General features: G+C 38.5%; 1 protein-coding gene across 2 annotated transcripts in view; it reads left to right on the forward strand.

The window, feature by feature from the left end:
* The first annotated feature begins 5,796 nt into the window (after positions 1-5,796).
* TSPAN8 (tetraspanin 8) overlaps positions 5,797-24,226 on the forward strand; it is a 97,986-nt gene continuing 79,556 nt past the window's right edge. Inside the window, exon 1 of one of the 2 annotated variants that reach the window (XM_082742851.1) lies at positions 5,797-5,917. The gene's annotated coding sequence lies outside the window, so the exon portion shown is untranslated. Of the gene's footprint in view, positions 5,918-19,821; positions 19,879-24,226 lie in introns of those variants that run through there. The other variant, XM_082742849.1, reaches the window with a different exon arrangement.

A 24,226-nucleotide genomic window follows, 5' to 3' on the forward strand; every position in this document is an offset into this window, starting at 1 on the left:
AGCATAGAATTAGATTACTTATAAGGAATTATTTTCCATGTTTTTCCCCTTGCTTATTCTGACATTCACAGTGGCATTTTATGATGGTGTAGTATAAGGAGTCCTAAACTGAAAGACAAAAAAGACTTAACCAGGTGTGGCTAGCTGGGTGACCATAGTCTAATCACTTCGTCACTCTAGGCCTCTGTTTCTTTGTCTAGAAAATTAAATAATTGGTCTAGACGAGTAGAGATTATACAGAGAGACCCTTAAGTAAATCTGGCTCACAGATGTGTTTCTGGCCTTCACTATATATAAGATGTGTTAACTAGTAACCAATATTTGAAAAGCAGGAGATTTCACTAAAATACAGATTTCTGACTTCTCTTGAAAAATTGGAATGTCTGGTAACTTGGGGCCCATAACTTGATGTTGATATGGAGTGCAGCAGACCCATTTTGATATAATTGGGAAAGCTTTCTTAACGTTGCTCCATTGCCAGCCATAGGACCCAGTCAACTTGCTGCACTTATTTACTTTAGCTGCCTGACCCTTTTAGACATTTCAGTTTTTCATCTTTTGTCCACAGCAATGGCTTTTAAATGTGTCTTACAAAGCCCTAGGAAACTCATAAGGAATCAAGAGGACATGGACGGGGGTCCAACCTCTCTTCAATCTTCAGAGTTCAGTTTTTATATGTGTCCATATATTAGGATTTAAAATGACCTCTGGGGTTCAGACTTTTAGTTAATCTTCTGAAATTTCTTCTGTTCTCCCATATTAATTGAATTTCAGCTAGGCATATGAATGTTTAGAATAAACACTCAACTCCCAGCCTCCTTTGCATCTAGGTGTGGCTGATTCCAAGCCTCCTTGGTGTCTAGGTATGGCCACGTGACAGGCTTTTGGCCAGTTTAAGGATTTGGTAATGATCAATCTTGACCAGGTGGAAAAAGTATCCCACTAGTGATGGCAAGGCAGCATGATAGATGGATCCTGGGTCCCTAGATGACTTCACAGACCAGAGTCATCCTACTAGCAATGTTTGCCTAAGTCTGCTGTGTTATATGAGAGAAAAATTAATTTTCATCCCGGGTAAGTCAATGTTAATTTCAATCTCTATTACATAGTTCTAAAACTGTATCTCAATTAAAACAACCTCTGAGAATCTTTGAAGTTCCAAGATTTTCTGATAATTTTGCCCCTGGTTGATTTTAAGTTTAAATATATCGGAGTAATTTTAACTGAAAAAAGACAAAACATGGTTTTTAAACTTTTTAAATTAGTTCCTTGAGTTTTTTTTTTTTTTTTTCTGAGTGGAACTTAAATAAATTCATTTCCAGTCAGGCACATGATTATATTTTTATGAAATCATTATGCAAAAATGCCAGTGACCTCATGTATGTAGAATAGGGAGTGTATGTTCTATTTCCTTCTAAATGATCAAGTGTTATGATCACCCTTTTGCAGTTCCGTTTCATGCAGAAAATGATTTTGTCCCAATGGAGTGGAGTCAAATGTGCAAAATAAATGATGTGAGTTTGTTCTGTTTAGATGGCTCGAGCAGAAAAAGATAAAGTTACTAAACTGCCCAAGAGAGGTCTTTGAGGTAGGTTGTTTCAGGCTCAATTTAAAATCTGGCGATGGTGGTCCCTAAAACTTGTACTGCTGTAATTGTTATAAAGAAATAGAGAATTTAGTTCTTTTGAAGTCTGAGGAAACAAATTTTCTATGGCAATGAGTTTTATTTTATTTTGTTTTAAGAATAATGTACCTTAGTGGAGATGACTAATGCAGCTCATCATTTCGAACACATGTCCTGCCTAAGAAAATTCATGCATTTTTCTCAAGATCAGAAAAGAAATCCAAGACAAACCAACTTTGGATGTCATTCAAAGGGTGCCTTGGAAATGATGTTTTTAGTAAGTTTAGCATCCATCTCCTCTCTGCCCAAACTTGTTATATAATATTCCAAAGATCCTAGAAAATTTTTAAATCCAAAATTTAGAACTAAGAACACCCACCAGTAGAGATGATAAGGTGAGAGGTGGTTTTGATGTTGAGACAGACATGTTCTTGAGTTTTGGAAAATAAAATCCTTCATGATGTTTACGGGATCTGAAGTGGTTTAAGTATCTCATGACAATAAACTGCTCCTTGTGCATAAACAAATCTTTTTAGATCAATAGTTCATCATAAAGAAAGTTATAGCTATTTTGCCTTAAGAACTTCACTAAACTTTCAAATGCCCCTGATTTTCTCATTTTAAAATTTGGCTTAATAAAGTATAGGAGACCAATCTCATAATAGTTGGGCAGAACAGAACTGTTGTTTTTAAGGTGGGAATTATCTGAAAACACATCAGTACATGTATAGAATTGAAGGAGGAACCTACTTTCTATGTGGGTCAGATCGAATATTTCAAACTAAGTGATGGGTCGGCTGGGAAACTGGGGCTCCAAGATGGCGGACTTTCCTGCCAACCCTCTCCAAGATGGCGGACTTTCCCGCCAACCCTCTCCAAGATGGCGGACTTTCCCGCCAACCCTCTCCAAGATGGCGGACTTTCCCGCCACCCTCACTGCAGCCCCCACGTCACCGTCAGGAAACGGAAACTCTCCACCCAAGAACTTCCCAATCCGGATCTGTCCATCACGGACTCCCCACCCCCCATACCCTCTGATCACCACATACCTTGCCATATATGGACGCAAGGCTATGCCCTACCTCAACCCGATAAAAAGACCTCGCCAACTCCCTCTCAGACTTCCCCGACTCTCTCTCTGTGAGTCACGGAACCTCGCCTGAGGGTGCTTGCAATAAAGTTCAACTCTCAGATCCATTTGCATCCGTAGCCTTTCTCACTATCGCGGGCAGGAGCAAGCTAACACTAAGAGTTATTTTAAAGCCATTAAGTTCTTTGGGGCATCTGGGTGTCTCAGGGGGTTAAATGTCTGCCTTTGACTCAGTTCATGATCCCAGAGTCCTGGGCTCCCTGCTCAGCGAGGAGTCTGCTTCTCCCTGTCCCTTTGCTTCTCTCCCTGCTTGTGCTATCTTGCTTGCTCTCCTTGCCCTCAAATTACTAAATAAAACATTTTAAAACCTTCAAAAATAATAATAATAATTTCTTTGTGTCCAGTGACCAGAAAGACATTCGATTTCTTTTTTTGGTTGTACCTCAAAATTGAGCATGTGCTCTTAAGATTTGTTGAAGAAAACCTTAGTCAGAAAATGAAATAATTGATGAAAAATTAATGTCTCTCAGGAAAGTTTATGAATAAACAGCTGATTCTTTTGGTTTTATTCAGAAATAAATGTATTTAACTGTGAACTCTCCTTTCTTATAATATACAACAGTGATCTCGAGAGCCATTTGGTCTTGGTTGTTTATGTGTTATCTTGCTATCATCCTGAAATTTCTATTATATTTCTACGTATATGGATGTAAAGGGGAAGAAACCTTATACTAAAACAACAGTGATTTGGGTTCTAGTTTGGTATTTATTTCTAGCTTCTGTAGGACCCTTAGCTTCTCCTTATCTCTATTTCCCCATCCAAAAGATGGAGATCTATGCTTTCCTAATTATTACCAGGGGCTGTCGTCATGAGAAACACAAGGTCATCTTACATCAAAAAATGCCATCAGATAACTGGGTAGCTCCTTTAAGCAATCACTGGAATAGATGCTCTTTTATAAAGTGAGATGCTCTATTCTGAATGTGATTAAATATTGATGCCTGGGCAGCCTTGAGAAAGAGCTTCTTGGAGCTCCTGTTGCAGAGGGCATAATTACCGGATGGGCCCAGCCGCTGTGCTCTGAATGTATCACAGCATTCGCATGGAAGTCATACTTAAAATGAGCCCCTTCAAGCCTGGGATCAAACAACGGCAGAAATACTTAAGGCAGGGCCATTCTTGGGAGAGAAAGGATTCCTCTTTCTCTGCTGGGAGACTTTTCTCAGGGACTTCCCAACAATCTTGCTGCACTTTCTCAGAATTGCACTGCAGTCTAAGATGCTTCCTATCCATCCTTCCATTCTTCCCTCTTCCCTTCATGGGGCTCAGACTTGCATCATGGTCTCACAGGTTGTCCAGCCGCCTCCGGCTCTTTTCCTTATCTTCCCTCACAGGTATTTCCTCCAGTAAATCTCTCATGACTAATCCTATCTGGCTGTCTGATTTTACACAATCCCTGTTTGAAGAAGGATCCCTTAGAAATTGTATGGTGACATTTTTCTGGGATTTTGTAATTTGGTAGCTAAGTTTCCCATCAATCTGTAGTATCCATTTACACGAGGAGAAGCAATAACATATTTTATACCATGTTACAACACAGACATTTCCAACCATTACATTTTTTTCTTTATGAATATAGGAATGGATTGTAAGAAACACATTGGGTGCTTTTTATGATACTATTTCGAAAGAACTTGAGTAACTGTCCTCTTAAGAATAATGGTAACATGCAAACAAAGGAAACATGCATACATGACATGGTTTTGAGTCATTGTGATTCTTTCTCTCATTTTCCCCAAAACACCTATCAAAATAGCAAAATCAGAGCCAATGGAAAGTATTTTTATTTCTTCATAACAAAGATAGCTCACAGGAACAAAGTAAAGTGGAAATTTTAGGGTAATTTAGGCACAAGTTCTGTTTTCACTGAATTAACAGAAAAATTGTGACTGTTAACCAAAACTATTTTCAGCCTTTTTTTATTCCTAGCTTTTATATACTTAATCATACTGTGCCTGAAATTTTATATTATTTTTAGCTATATCATAAACACATTTTCCTATTGCTTCTTAATCATTCTCATAAAAATTACATAATAATCCAAAAAAAGGTACATCATGTCTTCCATATTCTATCCTATTGCATTTTTAGATTGTTTCTGATTTTTTACTGCTGAAAGTAAGACTGCTTTGTGTAGTTTTATAAATCTCTCACATTTAGAATTGCTTGTATAGGATGAATTCCTGAGGGGTATACCCATTAAGATTAGGCATTAATTGTTTCAAAAACATTTGGACCAATTTAAACTTAAATTATATGCATTATTCCTTTCACTGTACCCTTGCTAAACTGCTAGCATTGCGTTCTATTAGAAAACAAAATCTACCAGTCATTTTACATGGAAAGAGGATATTTCACTGAAGTGTGGCTGAAATTGCCTTTATGGCTACTGTAGAGTCCTATTTTTACACTTTTGTGAACTATTTTTTCTTGTCCTTTACACGACAAATGTTTTTTGTGAAAAAACATTTATTTTTGTGAACTATTTTTTCTTGTCCTATACACATTTATTTTTGTTTTCCTTTTTTGTATCAGTCATTAGCTAAAAAGGAAATTGCTCTTGGTCTGTGGTATTGGCATGAGGTATTTTCCCCCAATGACTCTCTTTCTTTTTATTTCTTTGTGATTTGGTGTTCAGCTCACATCTACTGAGCACTTAAGTTTTGTCAGGCTCAGTGCTGGCAGCTAAGGATACAGTTCTGAACAAAGATAGACCCGCTCTCTTGTTGCCTCCAGAGTATATTAGGAAAAGCATAAACAAGCAGTTATCAAAAACATATGCTCTGTGCTAGTTTAAGGAACTAGGTACAGGAAGCTGTTGGTGTTCTTTGTAGGCCATCTAACTTAGCTTGTATACTAAGTTTATATCTTACTAAGTTTATATACTTGAGGGACTGAGGAAATGGCAGTTGGGCGAAGGAATGAGAATGGGTGATGATCAGCAGATGAGACTGGAGAGAGCAGCAGGTGGCAAAGTGGGAGGGACTTAGGTCATGGGAAAGAGTTTGGCTTTTTGCAGGGTGGGAGTTGCAGAGGGAAAGAGAAAGAATCTCAAGCAGTCTCCACGCTCTATCTCACGACCCGGAGATCATGACCTGAGCCGAAATCAAGAGTCAGACGCTTAATCGACTGAGCCACCCAGGTGCCCTGAAGAATTTGGCTTTTATCACAAGGATTAAGGGAGGTAATTTAATGGTTGGTTAGCAGGAGTAAGAAAATGATATTTATTTTAGAAAGATTATTTTGGCTGCTATTTGGAGAATAGTCACGAGGAGAGCCAGCCTGGAGATAGATCAGGTAGAGTAACACAGGTGGCAGTTAATGATGTCCTAGATGGGCATGTGTTTGTGGATACATTCCAGAAATATTTAGGGGATGGAGGCCAAATGACCTGGGGATGGAGGCCAAATGACCTGGGGATGGAAAGTGGGCAGCAAAGGGAGTTGGCAGATTCATAGGCTTCTAGAAGACCAGAGTCACTGGAGTGGGGGTGCGGTTCTCTGCAGGAACAAGTTGGGCAGAAATGGGTCAGCTATAGATTTTTAAAGCATGTAACATTCTTGGCAATTTGTTATCAGAAAAGGATTAATTAATTCCTTGTCATCTTTATTTATTTATTTAAAAATTTTTTTAAAGATTTTATTTATTTATTTGACAGACAGAGATCACAAGTAGACAGAGAGGCAGGCAGAGAGAGAGAGAGAGGAGGAAGCAGGGTCGACGTGGGGCTTGATCCCAGGACCTTGGGATCACGACCCTAGCCAAGGGCAGAGGCTTTAACTCACTGAGCCACCCAGGCACCCCCATCTTTATTTTAAGTAAATAACATTGGATTTCTTGTGGCCTTAGTTAAATAGAGATTTATAATTTGCTTTAGGAGAGAATTTCCAGTCAATCTACATGATAATATTATAATAAATAATAATCTCATTATTCACTGGGATTTCCCAGACTGAGGAGAAACCACTGAGCCTGATGACACAAATCTAGTAACCCTGAAGTGAGGTTCAGGATTTAGTTGATAATAAAACAAAGATTTTTTTTAACCATATTTTTTTTTTTACTTCCACTATAGTTTACAGTGTTATATTGTTTCAGGCATACAAAATAGTGATTCAATAGCTCTACACATTACTCAGCACTTACCTTAATCCCCATAATCTATTTCACCCATCCCCTCACCCACCTCCCCTCTGGTAACCGTCTGTTTGTTCTCTACAGTTAAGAGGCTGATTTTGGCTTGTCTGTTTTTTCCTTTGTTCATTTATCTTGTTTCTTAAGTTCTACATATGAGTGAAATGATATGGTATTTGTCTTTCTCTAACTTATTTCACTTAAGCATTGTACTGTCTAGATCCATCCATGTTGTTGCAAAGGGCAAGGTTTCATTCTTTCTTTAGGGCTGAGTAATATTGTGTGCGTGTGCGTGTGTGTGTGTGTGTGTGTTCATCTATCAATGGGCACTTGGGTTGCTTCCATAACTTGGCTGTTGTAAATAATGCTGCAATAAACATGGGGTACGTATATCTTTTTTAATGAACGTAAGACAAAGATGTTTTAAAGGAATAAGCAATTACTTATCTCCAAAGAATACACATAAATAAAGATCCAGAGACAATTTAAAATCTTGCCAGTTTGAAACATCTTTGCTATCTTTTACACATAGTGACTCCTAGCAGGTAAATGAATGTATGGCCTATTTTTACACATCTTTAGAATTAGGTGAGAAGTGATCTATGGATATAGGAGATGTTAGCCTCTTTCTTGGAGGGAAGAAAACTTCTCCAGATGGGATGCTTTCCTCCATTTCCTTGAGGAGGGAAAGTAAATACAAACAGCAAAGAGCTTGGGTAATCCTCAAAAGTATGGCTAACTAAATAAAATATAAATGATCTTGGCAAAAGGTCCCGGGACACGTAAGCTTTCTTAGAGTTATACCCTGGTGTCTTTTGGGCTCACCTACAAGCACTAAAAAATTTGTTTGCTAAACAGTAGTTCAGAACATGTCTTGTTCTTTATAACTTTCTTAATGAATCATTAGGAAGCTAAATAAATTCCTATTGAGAGTATCATGTTCTCAGGTATACTAGACTCTTGAGCATAATGTATGCTTCTGAAACTGGCTATGATAACTCTAAACCCCAACAGTGGTAAAATAACACACCCTCCCTCTTTTTCTCTCTCTATAATCATGTAGTCTTGAAGAATACTTCTACAGTTTAACTTTATGCTCTGCAAACTTCCATACCAATTAATAACCTAACATGACTTGGATTTACTATGTAGTTTGTGCTTTCCTGAAAGCAAACAAATGGCTTTGGAATGGACTTTGAGCGTGCCCGTGAATGTGGATGGATGGCAGGGTCCTCATGATCTAACCAGAGCCCACAGGAAAACATTTCTCAAAAACATTATTTGGTCTATGCTGTCAAAACGAGAGGGGACTCACATACAACACATTTGTTTTCCATCACGTGGACAGCCCAAATGGTGGGCTGGCTAAAATAATTATGTGACTTACACATTCAGTTTGAAGGCTACCTAATCAAACCAGCAATCATGTCTCTGAGATAGGGAATTTTAAGTTTTATTTATTAATCTGATTTCATATGAAGTATATATATATAATATGAAATAAATCCTGAAATAAACATAAGAAGAAATATACAAATAAATAAATACACATAAATATATGTATTTATCAACTTGTTTCTAAACCCTAAGGCTCTTTGAACTAAAGCTCTTCTTTGCTTTCTTTTTACTGCTGAAACAACAACAATGGATTTTCCTTTTTTTTTTTTTTTTTCAACTTCACTCAATTCAATAGACAATAGGCAACAAGCCATAGGCAAGACGTTCTGCCCAGTATAGTGAGGTCTTCCAACTCGGTTCAAAATTGGTTTCCAATTTTTAGAACATAGTTTGTCCCTAGTTGTCCCTTGATGATAAGATAATTGTGAATAGTGTTCCCACTTCTTTAGCCAAATGATTTGTTCAATATGTTTCGGTGGATTAGGGTGTGGTGGAGAACTTTGTCTCATGTGCAATTGGCTCTTGTTGAATTAGTTTCCAATCTAGCAATGCAACCGATTTTAATCTTCTTAGAATTTTGCAATTTTTTATTCCTCCAGGGCTTAAACTGAAAAAGCACACTATTTTGGTGACCTTCTGGAGAGTTAATCTCACCAACTTTGGAGCTGAAATCCTTTAGAGTATCATTAATATTTTAAACTGTGTAAATTTAGGTATGTACATTCAAACCATTATATTCCCAACCTCCATGGACATTATTTCATAATACTGTAACTTGTAAATCCTTTGGAAAAGAAGCTTTTGGATTGTCAGGTAGTTTAGATAGAGAATGGGCATATCGTTAGAAATACAAGCTTGAGATCATTGTGCGCTTAAGAGCTTACCAACCGAATCCAAGGCAAGACAAAGTCTCTCTCTCTTTCTCTGTCTCTGTCTCTGTCTCTCTCTCTCTCTCTTTTTTTTTTTTTTTTTTTTGAGAATTCTGGAATCCAAAAGAAAGGATGTGTGAAGGGGTGTGAAGAAGAGCAAAAAGAGTTTATTTTTCTATTTTTGCATTAGTAAAACAAAATTTGAAACGCATGAAATTTAATTTTGGCATTGCCTCACCTTACTTTCCATAATTCACTCCTGCCATTTAGCCTCAATTCTTAGAACAGCTGTACTCGCTTAAGTGCTCCATGCAAACTTTTAACCTCTGATCCCCCCGCCCCCGCTCCCATGGCTCCCTATGCCAAGGTACCTGCCTTCCATAATCCAGTCAAAACTCCCAACCCAGGGTGCTGTTCATCTCCACCCATTATGACAAGGAAAGCAACCAGGTCAAGCAAATCGTACTAAAATGTAATTGGAAAATAGTCATATAACTTACAAAATGGTATTTACTTTAAAGAGAAGATGCTTTTCTAACCTAAATGAATCTAGGATTAATATCATTCCAATGAGGAAACTGGTTAGGGTCAGCTCTCCTAAGCTGTTTTTATTTTCCAGGTTATTTTTTTCTCCACCTTGTTCCAATGAGGTAGTCAAGAGTTGCTGGTGCTTCTTTTATAGTGGCTCCTAAAGCAATAGGAGTGGGTGATTTTGGCTCAAAAGGTAGGATATCAGTGGGCTAGTCATTTCTAGGTATGGGTAGAGTATACGGTATGTGTTTTTAAGTATGAAAGCTGTCTGATTATAACAATAAAGAAGAAAGCTGCATAACAAATTAGGAACCTCTACAAAGAGGATTAGCTTAATTGATTTTTTACACAGATTGTTTATATACTATAGGCTGCTTGTAAATTAATAAACCATGATACATTGGATTGGAGTTCAGACAAAAGCTGGCTTTTTGAAACTGTGTGATTTCACCCATCCTGTTTCAGTGGGGAAGAGAATGGGCTATGATTCTTTCTTTTCTTTACACCTTTTCTACTCTGTTGAAAGCAAGATCATATATTTAATAATTTTTTCGTTTTTTTTTTTTTAAGATTTTATTTATTAATTTGACAGAGAGAAATCACAAGTAGATGGAGAGGCAGCCAGAGAGAGAGAGAGAGAGGGAAGCAGGCTCTTTGCCGAGCAGAGAGCCCGATGCGGGACTCGATCCCAGGACTCTGAGATCATGACCCGAGCCGAAGGCAGCGGCTTAACCCACTGAGCCACCCAGGCGCCCCTTTTTTCGTTATTTTGAATGACCCGTATGTAATGTCACATCATATCATGGGATTCCCCCAAGTCAGTAAATATTACCTTAAGATCAAAGATGGAATATATGGACCCTGACACTGACTTTAGTTTATTGTAGAAGAATTCTCTTTGAAAAAAAAAAAAAAAAAAAAAAAGAATTCTCTTTGAGTATGGTAGCAGTAAAGCAAACTCAACATTATGTATATAAACTGGGCTCCAAGGAAGACTGGAAATCAAAAAGATGTGATGGATGGTTATAGAAGAATTGGCTAGCAACCACATTTCTCTCTTCCCACAACATGTAGGTTTTTCTTGGCTTAGAGAAGGAGACTTTGCATGCGGTAGCACCTAGTGCTATTCAATAACGGTAATGGGAAAATCATAAAGTTTGACTTCATTTTTTTAAAAAGATTTATTTCTTTAGAGAGAGAGAGAGAACCCGAGCAGAGGGGGAAGAGCAGAAGGAGAGACTCCACACCAAGTGAGCGCAGAGCCACCATGGGACTTGATCCTGGGACCCTGAGATCATGACCTGAGCTGAAATCAAGTCAGACATTTCACTGACTGCACCACCCGCGTGCCCTGTTCCACTGCATTTTAAAAGCTTTCTGGGAGTGTTTGAGATTACTAACAACTTTCCTTCTAACAGAACACAGGACATTTAAAAAAATAGAAGAGATGTGCGTAGAGTTCCCCATATACTTGCCTTATCAACAGGTGATACAGTAAATTAAATGTCTCCTTCAAAAATATTTTTCTTCTGGCTTCCTCAGGTCCTGAAAATCTGCTATTAAAGTTTTATAGTTTGGGTTAAGCTTTTTGGTTATTCCTATTGTCTTCTTTCAAAGACTAAATGCATTGAAGTGGGAAAATTTGTGAAGGGTTGTGATTTTAAGGAACAAATCTAAATTCATTTATTCATTAAACCAGCAAAAAGCTATGGAATGTCTCCTGTGTGCCAGGTATACCAGTAGCACTGATGATAGAAGAGTGAGTAATGGAGGGATCCTGTCCTCAAGGGGAAGATAGTCTTTTAATTTTTAGCTTTAGGTGCAGTAGGATCATGCATGTCCAGTATCAGTGGAACAAACTTCCTTTGATAATCTATCACCTCTTTAAGTCAACATATCTGAGATGAAACGTGTCATCTTTTCTTACAAATCAGCCTTACTTTCCATCTTTCTTAATTTAATCAGTGGTACCATCATCTTCCCAGGCAACAGAACTTTTCCTGACAACTCAACTCCACATTACTCTTTCTCAGAACGACTGCATTAACGGCAAAATCACCCAGATTGACACTTAACTGTTCTGTACTTGATGTGTGATTGATTTGATCCCCAGCTGTGTTGTAAAAGGCTTAAAGGCAAAGATCAGTCTTGGCTCTTTTATATCCTCTGGACCTGAGTTTCCCCAAATGTAGACCTGATGAGAAACCACCTCAGTGATTCTGATTAAGTTGAACCACTACTCTAGATGATTGTATCTCAGATTTTTAAATATGTTTATGAATCACTTGAGGATTATGTTAAAGTGCAGATTCCAATTTAGTAGGTCTGAGAGTCTGCATTTTTAATAAGCTTACAGTTAAGGCTGATGTTTTGGGGGATGATTTGAAGGTTAAAGAAAAAAAGTTTAGAGTCCCAAATACAGAGTCTGGTCCATGGGAGATGTTCAACAAATATTTAGTGATTTCTTTCAAGACGACCTTAGTGTGAATTAGTTTATACAACTAACTGAATAAGTATGTCTACAGCTGAGACAAAATGCCATTAAGAAGGATGAGGAGAGCAAAGGGAAGAGAATGGGCTAAATAGGAAGATAAAATCTACCTATTTTTTAAAAAAGATTTTATTTATTTATTTGACAGAGAGAGATCACAAGTAGGCAGAGAAACAGGCAGAGAGAGAGGAAGGAAAGCAGGCTCCCTGCTGAGCCGAGAGCCCGATGCGGGACTCGATCCCAGGACCCTGAGATCATGACCTGAGCCAAAGGCAGCGGCTTAACTCACTGAGCCACCCAGGTGCCCTAAAAGCTACCTATTTTTCTTACCTATGTAACAATTTTAACTGAAAGCTTACCTGAACCTCCAATTTGACATGCTTGTGAAGTCTTGGTTTTCTAATTTTTCTTATATCTTTCTCCTAAATATCCCTGTATGTATAAGCAAACACGCTAATCTTACCTTCACAGGGAAAAAAAAATGTATCTATAGTACGTATCACAGTTCTAGTCACTTAACTTGATACAACTTTGTTAAATGGAGTTCCTCTAAGTAGATCCTTTTAGATACAGGGGAAAAAAAATCTATCTCTGTACAATTTTTAGAGCATAGCACTAAAAATTACAGAACTTCGACAGTTTATGTTCTTGAGACAGTTAAAAAATGTTCTGAATACTGACTTGGTGGAATGTAGTAGCTGAATGGCAAATGGAAGAGAAGAAGTATATTTTCCAAAAGAACCATCTGGTGCAGAAAAGTGCATAATTAATCATTAAGCCTTTTCAGGGATACACAAGTAAAATAATGATTATCAGTATCCCAGACCTAATGGATTTTGTATTAAATTGTAACAATATTATCTTTGTTTTTCTGCTATTTCAGAACTACACTCTCTTAACACAAAACACTGTCATGCCTGGTACGTTGTGCACTCACAAGGCAGTCAAAAGCAATTAAATGAATGTTCTGGACAAAGCCAATTTTTATACATTCCATGCACATTGAAAAAACAAGTTCAAATAAGCCTCAAACAAGACTAAAATTTAATAATGAATGGGTTTTGTATTTCACGAGACTCTTAAAAGTACAGACAAGTAACACCTACAGCATGTTACACTACATCTGTCTCAAAGTTGGAATGAGTCGTTGCTTAAATGATGCTTTTGCCAAGATCCATAAATGTTATGACCTTCTTTGAAATTATGGCAAAAACAATGCTTTTATTAAATTTTTTTTAATCATGAAGAGGAGAAAGGACAAAAGTAACACAAAATTTCCCTGCAATGACTCAGATTTATGGAAGCCTCTCCAATAATTTCACTTCTAACTGCTATGGAACTTGTTCACAAGGAACTTGTTCACAAGGGCATGGATGAACATTCAGTTCAGGAACCAGCTGTATGATCCAGAGAAGAAAAACGAGTGGGCTAACTTATACCCCAGATCAAACCAGAACTGAATGCTTTCCAGGGTTTTAAAGCATCTGGAAAATCTTTAAACATTGTCTCTTCTTTTGGTCCTATCTTTTCACTTATTTCTATCCAAGATTGGGGTGGGGAGCTGAAATATCATGAGAAAGTTATATTCAACTGAAGTTTATGTAAGAAGAACCAACGCTTTTTCCTACTTGACTTCCATTCCAATGTCGCATACTTAAGGGCTGGTCTTCTAAGGGTGCCAGCATTCCCCTGAACCAAAATAAGCAAACATCCAAGTACTTTGAATTCTCTTCCTCAAAATTATGCTTCATTATCCTGGGATCTTGACAGAATAAAAGACCACTGCTGAATTCTAAAAGGTTTTCACATTTATCTGGACATGCAGTAATATGGAGGAATTTATCCATTGGATTTACCTTTTTCCATTTGAATCTTACCCTGCAGACTTCCTGACAGATTTGAATTATCATCTATATAAAGAAGAGGCCATCAAGAGGAAAGTTCCTCCTGTTCTCCCAGAATTCCCCCAATCCACAGCTTAGTCCAGAAGTTTAACGAGGCTTAAGGGAGTTCTGCTACAAGACATTGCTCCCACTAACATGGTCACTATTAGAAATCACTTTGAATGAAGGCATTGAAGCCCCTGTGAAGACAAGTTTTATAGCTTTTGTGTGTAAGAGACCCCGAGTGACTTAAGACAGGAGAATTTTCCACTGTGGCTTTCACAAATCCTTGTACCCCCGACTCTCAAATCTCTTGGACCCCCATTGCTTTTCCTTCCCATCCCCTCTTGCATATGACTTTAACCCCTAATTCTTCCTCCTCACCTCTCTCAATAAAATCCAGACTGCCCAAACAATGACTCTTATTCCACAAGAACAATCCCTGTATTCCCATTTCCGAAACTAGCTGGACTGCCGCCAAACCCTGTCCTGCTAAGTCTAGCTGAATTTCGGCCAACCCCCTCCTGCTAAAGCCATGCAAAATTTTCCGTTGTCCTTCTCCAAGTTAAAATGCTCCTTTGGAGCCTTCCTTTCAGAGCCTTATGGTAATGACTCTCCAGCTGATTTTATTCCATAGTTTCCACTGCTGAGGTTCAGGCAGGTTTGGTCACTTTGCTGTTCCGCCCAGACCACTTTGTTAAAGGACCAGTTCCTTCTATGGACTAGACCAGCGCTTGGCTCTCCTGGCCTTGAAGCACTGTCTAAACCTTTATTCTTCATCTTTATTGTCTTGTATACATCTTGTATACATCTCTAGGTTGGATTTTTCTGCTAATAGAGGTGTTCATAGTCACAGTGGGGCCATAATGCCAAGGAGATTTTGTTAGTTTGTTCAGGCCACTTGCATATACGTTTAACATTATAAAGCCAATAACACTACATTGTGGAAGCTCTGTGAGTGTTCTAGAACTTTACTGACCACCTTGCGGAACTTGGGATATGATTGAGACAATCCATTTGATTGGCACCTTACCATCAAAGGATTCAAAGATTCCAAATATTTAATGGTCAACAGGTTTTAACTGGTAAGAAGAGTCCTCTTAAAGACAAAAATCTTCTAAAAGACAGCAAAATTATAAAATTACTTTGGGACTCCTTAGAAAAAGCTAATAAAAATATGGATCATCTAAAAATCCAAACTTAAATTCTCTTTTTTCTCTTCTGCCCCATCTTTGGATTGACTTTCCTCCTGGCCCCCTCTCACTTTCTCTTCCCCATGTTTTGTTCCTCCTCCTCATCTCCCTGCACATGGTCTCAACCCTCTTTCCTATTCTCCACTGTCCCTTCCTAAATACAGTGCTCTTACTGAAGAATATCCCTTCAATATCTTTTAATGTAGATGGAAATTGTTTCACAGCTTTAAACCTTGGTGAAAATCAGATTTCCATAATATAGCTAAGAACTTCCTAATCCCTTCTTAGGAAAGACAAAAGTTAGTTTAAGAATTTAAGCATTGTCTTAGGAATTTATAGTCAAGGAGTCCTTGATCTCTTTCAATTAGTTCATCTAAGCAGAGATGCTGAACTTGATTTGAAAAGCATGATGGATTGATTACTAAAATGATAGGGAAAAAATGGGATAAAATTTAACTGCAGGTCGTTATAAAAAGTGTAAAAACCAGACAAGCTCTCTTAGCAGTTATTCCTGAGAACTTTCCTGTCAAAATCGATGGGTCAAAAATCCAGTTACATAAGGAGGGGAAAAACTCAGATCCATCCTTAATTTCAGAGACAGCTTAACTACTATTTCACACAGTACTCTTTTCTCAGCGGGAACAAAGATATCACAATCACCCTAACCACCTCTATATTGATGGTCTTAAAATAGAAGTGGCAGATTTAGTTAGGAAACAGACAATTGAAGGGTAGACGGCCTTCTCTCTGGACTAAGAGAACTTGCGCACTTTGAAGATACTTTGGCTCAGAAAAAAATTATATAGATTCAATTAGCAACTCTTCACAATTAAGCAATTAGATAAACCCAGAACAAAAACATCTCTATAGCCAAATTAAACAAAGATATGTGTAGATATTATAAGGAAAAGGGATACTGGAAGAATGCTTGCTCTGCCTTGAATTAAAAGACAGAATCTAAAATAGAGGACCAAATTTTTGTAACAGAATTACTTCCTTTTGAGTAAGTAGATCCTTCAGTTTGTCCAAAATTGCCTTTAAGACAAAAGGAAGAAATTTCCATATAATTGCAAAAACAAAACAAAACAAAACCAAAAAACCAACAAACCAAGGATGTTCCTTTTTTGTTGATACCAGACCAACATATTCTACCATAAACCCACTTTTCCATCACTCCTTCCTTGGAGTAGCTAAAACATTTCAGTGGTAGGAATCTCCTATCATTAGTCAACATGCTTTCTACACAATGATTCCACTCTGGTAGATCTGTTGGAGTGAAATCTATCTTGAAAATGGAGTGTTACTCAAATGTGGGCTGGGCAAACTCCATGGAAGAGAAGATTATTTTGTTTTGGTACAGATAAATTTCCCAGTACCAGAGCCTTTGCCTGGGACAGACTCACCTAGTGCCTTCTGTAATTCAAAAAGTATTCTTCAAAAGCTCCTATGCTTGTACTCTCCGATTATCATAGACCTTTCCTTCTGTTGTATATGAAGCATCCAAAGACAAGCTCTGAGGGTTCTAACTCAATAGCCCATCCACCACTCGTAATAGCCTCTCACTTTACCTATAACAAAAGTCTACCTTCTTTGTCTTCAGTGGCAACAGCTGCATAGTTAATTGAGGCTTCTATTGACTTAGTTTTAGGATCTCCTCTTAACATTATGGTCCCTCATGTCACTCAGACCTTACTGTTGACTGAAAACACTCAATGCTTTTCTGCTTTAGATTAACCTTCTATGAAATCCTTCTCTTCTCACTCACACGTATTTCTATCCATTGCTGTAGCTCCTTGACTCTCCTTCCCCCAGCTTTCTTTCTCTCCCAGAGGAGGAAGCAAACCTAATGACTGTCATGCACTTATTCAGGAATTTTTCTTACCTCACTCTGATCTCTTTGAAACTCTTTGACAATCCAGATTTAGAAATGCGTATGGATGGAGCCTATTAGAGAATGGAGCAAGGATGTTGTTTAGCTTAGTATGTGACGGCAACTCACTCAAATATTATCCTTTCCCAGGGGCCAGATCCGTACAAGTTGCTGAAATTGTAGCAGTTACTATAGCCTGCCAACTAGGTAGAGATAAGAGAGGAACTATCTATACAGATAGTAAATATGCTTTGGGGATAGCTCATGATTTTGGTGTGCTTTGGAAGCAATGTGGTTTAACTGCATCTGGTATTTCATTTAAACGTGGTAGTCACATAAAATTCCTATTAGATGCTTTGTTTTTCCAAAGGAATGGACTATATTAAGGTTGGGCCCCATAGTAAAAAGCAGACTCAACCAACAAAGGGTAATAGCAGATTACTATACTAAATGAGTTGCTTTAACACCTTCAGGCTTTCCAACAAGTCTAAAAGTCAAAGCCAAAACTAGCTCCTAAGTATCGGCATTAGGTCTTGAGTTAATTTTAGTATCAGCATTTGATTATAAAGAAGTGTATTGGAAAAGATTAAATTTTTTATCCTCCCAGGTAGCTATGGTAACACCAAGATATTCTCTTGACCTCCATCAAGTTATTGAAGTGGATTTTCTCAAAAAGTGTTGCATGCTATGACCCATTACAGAAAGGAAATCTTAAAAACATCATCAACAAGCATTGTTGTGGACACTTCAGTAAGATTGTGGTGCGTTTCCCATCTGTCAAATCTACTGTCTTGAGAAAATTGTAAAGCTGTGGTAAAAACACAACCCAAAACCTTTCAGATCTTTTGGACATCTATTTACAGATGGATTTCATTCAGTCACTCACCTCATGTAGTTATGAGTATGTACTTGCTATTGTGTTTCTATTTCTTGGACTTCTAGAAGATTTTCATTGCCATAAAGCAACTGCTTTGATAGTAGCGAAGAAACTCTAAGACTTTGTGTTTTCCATTTGGCAATATCCACCTATTTGTTTGGTGATAGAGGTACCAACTGAGACTTGTAAAACTATCTGAGGAACTTTAGTTGCTGAGGCCAAAGGCTTTATACTTAAACTTCATGGCCCTAATCTCCATAGGAAATGGTCACTGGATACTCAGTGCATGTAGAGATCTCACCCCCATCCTAACTGTTCTTTCACCCTCCAACATGGCAAAATATTCTAGGGGATTAACACAGCATACTCAAGGTTATAATCAACAGGTCCTAGCAGCTTTTCCAAATGTTAATCTACAGGAACTCTTGCATGACTTTCACACACTTGGGTCTGGATTAAAGAAAATGACAAGAACATAAAACTATTTTCAAACTTCATTAGAAAGGACCATATCAAGTGTTGCTAACTACATACACTGCAGTAAAGTCCTGGGAATCAATCCTTGGATCCCTGTCTCCCAGTTAGAAAGTTATCATACATCTACCTCTTGGACTTCTGTGTCAACAGGAGATCTAAAACTGAGAATTCCTTGGAATCTTCCAGAGGGTGACATCACAAAGGTGATAGCTATTCTGATATTTGGACCAAGCAGTGGGCTGCTGGATAGTGATCCTTTTATCCAAGATCTTCAGCTCAAGACCCCTGCACTCTAAGAGTAACTGAAAATATACCTCTTCATCTCTTTCTCCTATTTTTCATAGCCATCTCTGAGATTCTTAAAGTTTCTATAGTCTTTTTTTTTTTCAATACTTCAACTGTTTTATTTTTTTCTGGGTAAATGAGGAGAATCAAAAGTGTTATACATCCCTAAGATGTCAATAGGACATCAAGACAGAAGTCTTCTTTATAGACTCCAGGTGGAGAGAGGGTTTTTTCTGGGATAATTGCAGATGGGTAGGATCTTGGCTAAGAGGCATTGTCCAAGGCCTTCTCATAATTCTTATGTCTATGCTTGTCTCCACAGTCATTTACTATATTCTCTTCAGAATTTTAAATACCTCAGGCACTCACTTGATAAATGATTAAATTGAATTACAAAGGCAAGATTCCATAGGAGGTCATAGAGAAGAGGTTTAATTTTAAGAAAAACCCCGATGGCAGTCGTACAAAAGAATCTGAGACTAATTGTCTCAAGCAGCATAGATCTAGAGCACTGAATGAGCCTAGACTGGATTTAATGATGAGACTCTGTCTGCCCATTGACCTAGAGGAGGGACTGAGAATTTCCCAGTGTGGCCTTCGTATGTTCTGGTCTCCTTCAGGTGCTCTCCATACCCCTCTCACCCATGACTTTAGTTCCTAACTGTGTATCTTCATCCTCAACAACATCCACACTGCCCAAACAATGGCTACTATCCACAGAAATAATTTACTCCCTTCTCGTTTGAACTCTGGTTGGGGAAATGGGAAGGATGGAATAGTGTTTGGAAAAGAGAAAGAGCGCTGGGGAAATGAGTAATGACAAGCAAATGAGGAGAGCAAGAATTCTACCACTGATTTGGGGAAACCTAGGAAAATATCACAAATTAACCCAAGCACAGCCCTGCATGAGGTTGTAACCATCCTGGAGAATCATGTTTGGGATAGAAACTACATTAGGTAGGATAAAAACTGTAATATGGAGACCCCAAAAGGCAGTAGCTTATACAATAAAGAAGTTCTTTTTTCTTTCTGTAACAGTCCTGGATTTAATAGTCCAGATTTGCATATGTTCCTGATTGATGTCGACATTTAGAGGTATGCTATCTCACTAGTCCATTATCCTTTAGAGCATAGCAGAAGCTGGTCAGAGGCACTAGCTTTTGGACCGTAGAGAGGGGAGGAAGATGTACATTAAACAAAGGTCTTGTGTCTTAAGACCTAACTTCAAGGGGCAAACAGTTCTTCTGCTCACATTCAGTCATTGAGAAGATGGTCACATGTTCACACCACCTGCAAGAAGATGTGATAAACCTGTACTTTGGAGAAGTCATGTGCTTCAGTGTATATTCTCTCTAAGTCTGTAAGTCTCTTTCTGGATTTGATTTCCAAAGGCCTAAGGAGTTATGAGAGCAGAGCAGATTTGTGATACAGATAAAAATGGAATGTTAGGCACTGATACTTTTCTACACAGTGTCTATTTCCTTTCCGCCCTTTTCTTTAAGATTTATTTCTATGAAAGGAAGGGAGGGAGAGAGGGAGAGAAAATGAGAGAACATGGTGGGGGGCAAAGGGAGAGGGAGAGATTCTCACGCAGACTCTGAGCTACGTACAGAGCCCGACAGGAAGCTTGATCCCCACAACACTGAGATCATGACCTGAGCTGAAACCAAGAGTCAGACACTCCGCCAACTGACCCACCCAGCTGCCCCTCTACCCTTTTCAAGGGAACTCCAGTTCTCTCAACTCACACCACTTGCTGGGTGTATTCTCTTGTAGTCCAACGTGGTCATGGGATTCAATCTAGGCAAAGAGATGTAAATGATGCATTTCTGAGAGTCTTTTCCTTTATCCTTTTTTTCTGCCTATTACACAGTTGCATAGATGTGATGTTTGGAGGAGGAGCAACCATCTTAGAAACCAAAAGACAACCAGAGTGAGGATGAAAGCCGAAATATCAAGGATGGTAGAGCTGAAAGATGGACAGACTTGGGGCCCTTGATGGCCCACTGGGTCATAAAACTAGTTATGTGAGCCAGATAAACCTTTTTTTGTATGTAAGCCAATATGTGGCAGACACTGTAGTATTTGCAGTTGACTAGGTCACTAAGAAATGAGGAGGCAGAGTGGGGGGAGAGAGAGAGAGAGTGAGCACTCCTTTCCTGTCCCTGACATGTTCCTGTCCGTGTGTGTGTGTGTGTGTGTGTGTGTGTGTGTGTGTGTGTGTTTATATTTGTCAGTTTGTTATTTACCTAGCCTGGGGAGAAAAGAGAAGGGAAGAGGAGTGACAAAAGTATAATAAGGAGGAATGATAAAAGCAGTGACAAAAGCCTACCATGGTGATTATCTGCTTTACTCCCCAGAGCCACATCCCACCCTTCATCCTGCCTGGTGCCCTGGGTGACTATCCGTATGGACTATATGAACAGTTTCCTTGCCCTCCATTCTTTCATTGGCCAGTAGAAGACATTGGCAAGGGATCTAGAGAATAGGAGGAAAAGAAGAATGGGGTATTTATTCCTTTGCCTTCCCAGCAGTGCCCTTTAACTGAAGGCTGCAGCTTCTGTCAGATGGCCCTTTCTGCACTGGTCACTTTTTGGTTCCTGTAGCCACTTCCTCCCCTCATTTATTCTGGCTGGATGTAGGGTGGTGATGGCTCCCTGTCACCTCCTTTGTTGCTTTTCCTAACCTCTGCTCACATTTTTGTAAACAGTTCCTTTACACAATCTTTAATTATCCAGTTAGGAAGTGCCTCTGATTTCTTCCAGGATCTTGGCTGGTCTGTTTCGCAGAGTGGGGCGCAGAGCCCTGCTTCCAGGATTAGAGTCACATGGAAACAGCAAGCTCTAAAGGTCGGGACAGACTTGTACAACTGCTCATGCACCAGAGCAGCTCAGTTATATCATGCAGGGGTAGGATGAGAAGAATGAGGAGGACAGGAAATAGAGGTAAAGAACCAGACAGTCTAAGTTGGAATCCTGGCTCTGACTCTTACCAGAGAGAAGCAGATGCCATTAACTCAGTACCTCACTTTCCTCAACTGTAAAGTGGGGTAATTAATAATAATACCCGTGTCCTCAGAGTGCAGTCAGGGTTAAATGAAATATCCGTGTAAAACAGGGCAGTTCTTGGGACTTTGTAATTAACAAAAATAGCCATAATAATAATTATTATTACAAATCAAGTATCAGGCAAGATGCTGGTTGCTTCAGAAGATTTCTGTGTAGACAAGTGAAATCAAAGACGAATGACTTTATAATGAAGATCTGGACTCTGATATTTGATTGTTGACAGCTGTTAAATTTCACCTCTTCCTCTTCTCCTTCTGTACCACATCTGGACCAGCTGATCTTGTCTAGGCTCGAGTGCTCACCATTTTGGCACCAGCAAAACCACAAGTTCCTGCTACATGGGGACTCACATCCTCAGCCCCAACCCCTCCACCCAGCTAAAAATCGATACCAGTCTCTCTTCCTTGCTCTTTCGCTTTGGACTTGGTTGAGAGGCCTTCCCTGCCCTCCCAGACATCTCATTTATGTAAATAATAAGCCTTTTCCTAACTGTTTGGTATACGTGTGATGGCATCAGTAGCAACATCCAAACCAGACTTTGGATGAGGGTCCATCTGCCTCTGCAGGTGACATAACAGGCTTCCCTTCAAAATATGTTGGCACTGAAACCACAGTCCTGCCATCCTATTTCAGACCCACTTTAGGGCAAACTTTAAACTGACTGAACTTATTTTTCTTTCTATAGAGAATAAGCATCTCAAAAATAGAAAATAACTTGAATCACAGGAAATAAATTTCTATTTCCCCACCCCCCAAATTTTGAGTTGTAGACTGAGATTTATATCTGCTGTATCAGTTTACCTGATGATGTAGTTACTGAGCAAGGCACCGTCTTGTCCAGCCTTAAAAGTCTGCCTGGGACCAGTCAAAGTAGAACAAAAGCTGTGAAAAAGGCAAGACCCCTTGGTGCCTACAGTTTGAGCACATAGATTCTGAACTGTGCTGTTTTGCTTCCACTTCCTTCTCTTGATCTCCAAATTGAAGACCACTTACCTGCTCACCTCTTATGATTTTGCCAGACCCTTCTGGTTAGGGCACCCGTCCACTCTTCCTTAGCCACCAGCAGTGTCCTTTTTCCTCCTAATATATTATTTCTCTTTTTTGGTAAGTTTAAGGTATGGAAGTATTGTAACATAGCATGACCCATACAGATAGCCCTTTTCTGGGTATGGCTTAGCCCAGAAGACAGCCAAACTTTTGTGGATAGACATAAGAATCACTAAAGGAACTTTTTAAAAAATTGCAGATGCTGGGAGACTATCCCAGATCTATGAAGTGATAATTTGCTTCAAGGATAGGCAAGGATGGGAAGAGATCCGTTAGGAATCTTTACATTTAAAGGTAAAGCTCCCTAGCTGATCCCAGTGATGAATCAGACATAATAGCATACTGAACTGGATATCTTACTTGTGACACTGGGTTGTTTAACCCCTAGCTTTCATGACACAGGAACATTTAACCCCAAGGATTTTATGATCCCATCATTTGCTGTTGCTGTGCCATCAACGTGGGTAGTTGGTAGAGAATACACAAAATGACTGGAAATACGTTAAAGAATTAGGTCATAAGACAGAGAAATCCAGACAGCAGAATAACTTTGACATAGCTGAGGGAACTTTTTTACAGTTTTCTCATGTATTAGTTAAAAAAAAAAAAATCCAAACTGTCAGTCCTTTATCCAACTCATACTCAATATTACTGTTAGGAATGATCACCACAAAACAAAGGACAATAGTTGAAACTGCACATGGTAAAATTGGTTAGAGATGAAAATCTGATGACAAATCATGTCTTGATGCTCACATTGAAACATACAAATATTGAACAAGGAAAAATTAGACTTGGCAAAAGTAATCAACACTAAATAAAACTGCCAACAGCTAAACTGGCACACGCTGAAACTTATTATTGCCTAAAAATTGATTTAAGAATCAATTTGGGTGTGAATAATTTGACCTGAGACCATTGGACTTAGTACAAATAATGACCATAAAAGAACACATGCAACTGTAGAAAGTATAATCGAGAAAAATTTGATATGAACAGTAAGGGAAAAAAAATGTTCAATAACATTTTCATTTAAACCTTATGTGGAAAATAACTGATTCCAATGAAAAGAATTTCTGTAAATTAAAAACCAAAAGAGAAGAAAATTAGAAATGTCTTAATGCCTTGGAAGAAATTTTTATCAAGTATTTTTATCTATTAAAGTAGCTTAATAGAAATTAGTTCTAAAAAATACTTTCCTAATGAATGAGTATTCATCCAGGTAAGCATAATTTTGATGTAAAGGTTTCTACTCCTAAACACAGGAGTTAAAAGATTCTCATATCTGAAAGTCAACAGTATCTAAATAGATGGGTTGAAACAAAAGG

Source organism: Mustela nivalis (assembly GCF_964662115.1).
Source record: "Mustela nivalis genome assembly, chromosome: 7".
NCBI classification, from domain to species: Eukaryota; Metazoa; Chordata; class Mammalia; order Carnivora; family Mustelidae; genus Mustela; species Mustela nivalis.